Genomic DNA, 6000 nt, shown 5'->3' on the forward strand with positions numbered 1-6000 from the left:
GCCAGTCTGAATCAGAATTCGAATAAAACCCACACGTTACAACAGACTGATATGTCTTTAGGTGTCTTTTAACCAACATGTTCTCCCTCCATTTCTTTTTGTTGTTGTTGCAACTTACTCACTGAAGAAACTGTTTGTGTTCTGATACTGGTATTTAGGAGTTATACACCATGAAGCTGGACCTGCCCCCCCTAGACCTCCAGCCCTGTCTACTCACCCTGCCCACCCATGGACATTATTCCATACACAGACAGCTTGGGCTTCTCTCTTCCCAGGAGTTGTCCTTGTCTCGTTTTTTCATTATATGACTTGACACTTGCGTGATATTATTTATGGCTTCATGTCGATAAGAAATTATAGCAGGAATCCAATAAGAATACCTGCCTTTCCCACACCCACATCACTTGTGCTCTATGTGGTCCCCGCCTCCCCCACGCACACTCACACTGGGAATATTTACTTTTCCCATCATCCTATTTTCCAATCCCTCCCCCACTGCCATCATCACTGGTTAAAAATCTGCCCATCTTTCAAGACTGGTGCTAGCGATGGTATATTTTCTACCCTCCTTGAAGCCCTCTGAACCAGAAGGACTGTTTCCTTCCTCCAGGTTCCCACACACTTTCTTCTATCATCTTTTTTGGCACTTATCTTTTTATATGTTGCACCTCTTACTACTTGTGTGTCTTAAACTGTGAAATTCTTATCAGGAGGGGACTGTGCCTTATCTTTGGATCTCCCACAGCCCTTGACACAGATCTTTGTTTATGGTGATTACCCAGTAACTGTTGGCCAAGTGGATGAAAAAAATCTATCTGCTTATACAGTAGGTTGTTTTAGTTCTTTCTGTTTTGTTGCCCCAACAAGGTTGTAGATTATAGAACAAGTACTGTGTTTCCCACAGTCCCAGACCTTTCTACTCCAGCTTAAATCATCAAATGCTTGTTTCCATATACTTTTTAGTGGGTCTTGGGTAAGACCCATTAAAATCCTTAGTTTTTTTAATTTTTTATTTTATTTTATTTTTTAATGTTTATTTATTTTTGAGACGGTCAGCACAGAGCCCGACGAGGGGCTCGAACTCACGGACCGCAAGATCATGACCTGAGCCAAAGTCGGATGCTTAACCGACCAAGCCACCCAGGTGCCCCTAGTTTTTTTAATTTTTAATTAAAAAAATCCTTATTTTTTTTTCCTTAGGTAAATTTGGCAATGTCCCTATTTCATATGTAAAGATAGACACAAACATAGATATATAGATATCGATATCGATATAAGATGTAGGTTCTCTGCACAGTTCACCAAAGTGCATATTATAGTGTAGTGGACATTTCTGGTTGTGTACTCCCACCTCCCAGCTTTGAACAGGCTTCTCCCCAGTCCCTGATCCCCAGATCCCCACTTCCAGCAGTAGATGCTGGTTAGTCTATGCTGGTCATGGAAACTTCTGTCCTCTTGCCCACCACTGATTTACTGTTGAGTATGTAACCCAATTCTGGCCACAGAGACATTAGGAAAAGGCTTCTGGGAAACTTCTGGAAAATACATAAACAGATAATGTTTCATAAATACAGTATCTTTCTCTTTCTGGACATTGTAGTATCCAGAAGTGATTCCTTGGAAATGCAGCAGCCATCAGAGGCCAGGAGGGGCCTGAGGGTGAAGGTGAAGCTGGTGAGAAGGATTAGCAGGGCAAGGAGACAGGAAGAAGATTCTGGACCTGCATGACATCATCTCACCTCTGCTTGTCTGGTGCCCGCATCCCATTATCTCCTTTCAACTGAAATTGTTCTGACATACAATGATTTCTAGACACTCACCACTCAAAGCGTGCACTTTAGCACAGGAACCTGTTGGAAATGCAGAATTTCAGGTCACCCAGACCTACTGAATCAGAACCTAAATATAAATAACATCCCCCAGGGGCACCTGGGTGGCTCAGTCGGTTAAGTGTCTGACTTCAGCTCAGGTCACGATCTCGCGGTCTGTGAGTTCAAGCCCCGCGTCGAGCTCTGGGCTGATGGCTCAGAGCCTGGAGTCTGCTTCCGATTCTGTGTCTCCCTCTCTCTCTGCCCCTCCCCCATTCATGCTCTGTCTCTCTCTGTCTCAAAAATAAATAAACGTTTAAAAAAAATTTTAATAAATAACATCCCCCAGAGATTCACAGACACATTTTAAAGTTTGAGAATCACTAAACCAATGACCTACAATTACCGCTGTTTTCCACGATCAATTATTTAACTAATTCATTTATGTATTTCACATTTATTTCACTGAGAGTTTGCAGTGAGCAGAATACAAAGGTATCCCAACCTCTGCCAAACTAAGTCAATGAAATGAGTGTAATAACAGACACAGAAGCTATAAACAATAAGCTTCAGAAGCACAGGGAACAGCTCATTTCCTTCCTTAAAACTCATCTGTGGCTTCATATTGTACGGAAAAGAAAATGCAAAACCCTTAACATAACTTTCAAGGCTTGGCAGAAACTTACTTCTGGCCTTCTCTCTCCTCCTTCTCTCACCACACCCCACGGTGCCTCCCCTGGTGTGCTGGGTTAAAGCTGGCTGAAAATTCTGACACTCCTCTCATGGAGAGGTGGGGTCCCTGGGCCCTGCCCATGAATCTAGGTAGGTCTGTGACTGCTTTAACCTCCCAGTCCAAGCCTGCCTGAATTTGGGACTGCAACATTTGTAGGAAATAATAAAATGGTGGTTGTTTCAAGCATGCAAGCTTTGGGATAGATATAGCTGCAGCGATAAATAACCCGAAACTCGGCCAGTTCCTACTCAGTCTAAGGATCCCTTCCTTAGAGGGGCGTTTCCTGGCTTCCTTTTCTAAATCAGGCCCTACCCCAACCCCACCACCCTCTCTCCCAACACTGGGTGCTCTCCCTTCAATGCACTTACTGCAGCGTGTGATTCTAGACCAATGGGTTTACCTCTCTGACGTCTGTCTTCCTGATGTCTACCTCTTCTGAAGTCAGCTGATGGCCTGACTTGTTCACTACTGTATACTTATCACCTTGCACTCTGCCTGGCACATGGGAGGACCTCCAAAATATTTGTAGGATCAGGTCATTGATGAGTCATGCCAACAGAGATCTAAATTTCTACATATGTATACATATTATATGTATATGTACATGCATATGTATATATTTTTGGAATATTTATATATTTGGAATATATATATATATTTATATATATTTGGAATATGAATGATATACAGTTCAAAATACCCACATAATGCCTGGACTTCCTCACAACATGGCCACTGGATTCCAAGGACAAGTGTCCCAGGACAGAGCCAGGCATATGCTAGCCGTATGACCTAACCTTGAAAGTTGCACAGTTCTACTTTCACCTCATTCTACCCATTGAGGCCATTCTCAAAGACCCACTCTTTTAAAATTTTTTTTTTTTCAACGTTTATTTATTTTTGGGACAGAGAGAGACAGAGCATGAACGGGCGAGGAGACCCACTCTTTTATAAGAGGGAACATAGACTTGTAGGGGCCAAGGGCAGGCCACTCCAAGATGGGCCACTTTGTCAGGAAGATTATTTTGAATTAAAAAGCAATCATGGGACCCCTGGGTGGCTCAGTCAGTTAAGCATCCTACTTCGGCTCAGGTTATGATCTCACAGTTCACAAGTTCGAGCCCCGGGTCTGGCTCTGTGCTGACAGCTCGGAGCCTGGAGCCTGCTTTGGATTCTGTGTCTCCCTCTCTCTCTACCCCTCCCCGGCTCTCTCTGTCTCTCTCAAAAATAAATATACATTAAAAAAAATTTTTTTTAAGCAATCAAGGGGCACTTGGGTGGCTCAGAGGGTTAAGTGTCCTGCTCTGGATTTCAGCTCAGTTTATGATCTCACTATTCATGGGATTGAGCCCCGAGTTGGACTCTGCACTGGCAGCCCAGAACCTGCTTGGGATTCTCTCTCTCTCCCTCCTTCCCTCTCTCTGTTTCTCCCTCTGCCTTTCCCCTGCTCGTGTACCACGTGCATTCTCTCTCTCAAAATAAATAAATAAACATTTGAAAACATCAACAAATAAAAAGTAATCAATACCCAGAAGATTCAAGAAAAGTTCGTTATCTCCCCCTCAGCTCCCTGAAAAGAATGTAGCTAAAGGAATTGCTCTAGGAAGGGAGCTATCACTAGACACAACTACCTTATACTATGAACTGGGTATGACAGACAGGGAGGGACCCAGCAAGGCCTGTTTGATCAAAGTTGTCTATGCCCCCCTGTTTCTGAGGGGCCCAGCAAATGTTTGTTTACAGCAAACGTTTATTCTTTTTCATCTTCCTATGAATTCATTTTCTTCCCTTTGAAGTCCCAGACCCCTATCCCCTCCTCCTTAGTTCAGAATGACATACATAACTTACTTTGCCTGTCTTTGGAATTTCTTGTCTGTCTGGATTCCCTGAATGTATGTCATTAAGTTTTATTTTCCCCTTTTAATCTGTCTCATGCCCATTTGATTCTTAGTCCAGCTAGTAGGACCTCAGCAGGCAGAGTAAATGCTTCCTCCCTAGCACACTCCACCTCTCAATAGAAAAGTGTCAATATCTTTGGGGTGATGGTGGGGTTGTCCGGAGCTCACAGCCAAGAAAGAATTCTTGAAGACATCTTTGGTGCAAAAACATGATTTTATTAAAGCATGGGGACAGGACCCATGGGCAGAAAGAGCTGCACTGGGGTCATGACGAGTGACTAGTTATATACTATGAAGTTGGGGAGGTAAAGTCGAATGGGAGTCCTCCAGAGGGACTTTGATATGCTAAAGAGGAGAGGAGGAAGGGGCAAGAGAACCACCTGCAAACAGAGTCTGAACCACGCATTCGTCCACCCTGAAGGACACTCTGTCTCTGGATTCTCTGTCACATAAGCCAGCACCCAGCCTTATTGCTACGTCAGCCAGTTTGAGTTAGTTTGTCCATTGTCTGCAGCCAAATGCATCTTAACTTGTATATCCAGACAATTTAATTGTACTGATTTTTTTTCAACCTCATACTGCTGAAAGATGGGTATTATTTGGCCCATTACGCAGATGAGGAAATTGAGGCCTGGAGGGTTAAAGTGACTGCCTGATAGCACATGGCTAATTGATGAGTAAGTCAGGATTTGAATCCAGGTTTGTTTGTTGCCAGCATTCTTTTCTGAATGCCAGGCCAAATAGCCTAATCAGGCCGAAATGTGGGGAGCCTCTGGGAGGTCGGGGCATACCTCATCATTTTTTGCTCCATCCGGAGAAGATAAGGCCTTGGGAACACTGGTAACATTGTCTTTCAGATTTGGTTTTATTTGCCCTTTTTTTATTTGATCTGTTTTAACAAATATATTTCATAGAAATATTTAAAAGGATGCTGACAGGGGCGCCTGGGTGGCTCAGTCGGTTAAGCATCCGACTTTGGCTCAGGTCGTGATCTCACAGTTCGTGAGTTCAAGCCCCACATTGGGCTGTGTGCTGACGGCTCGGAGCCTGGAGATTGCTTTGGATTCTGTGTCTCCTTCTCTCTCTGCCCCTCCCCCACTTGTGCTCTGTCTCTCTCTGTCTATCAAAAATAAATAATAAAAATGTAAAAAAAATTAATTAAAAAAAATAAATAAAATAAGAGGATGCTGACAAATGGAGGCAGAAAATAAGAAAAGTAAAGGAAAAACTGCTTTCCTGAGAAAGCCAGCCCACATTTCCAGAGTGTAAACAGTGAGCCTGGACCATAAAAACCTCATTAAAATGTCAGTGTTATACCTTTGTACTTCAGCACTGAATGGGAAATCATGCTTGCCCCATTATTTATGGCTCATCAATAATACATTAGCTCGGCTCCAGAAAAGCTCACATTCAAGAGAGGACAGACCTCTTTGTTTGGTTTATTGAACAGCTGAAGGGGCAGAGCAAGTTCATGTCACTGGTGTGTTCATTTGGTGAAGGCCCCTGACCTCCAGGGACAGCCAGCTCCTCACTCCTTCACAATGTCCTCCTCATCCCCTAC

This window comes from Herpailurus yagouaroundi, unplaced genomic scaffold, assembly GCF_014898765.1.
Source record: "Herpailurus yagouaroundi ecotype Mexico unplaced genomic scaffold, PumYag 140, whole genome shotgun sequence".
NCBI lineage: Eukaryota > Metazoa > Chordata > Mammalia > Carnivora > Felidae > Herpailurus > Herpailurus yagouaroundi.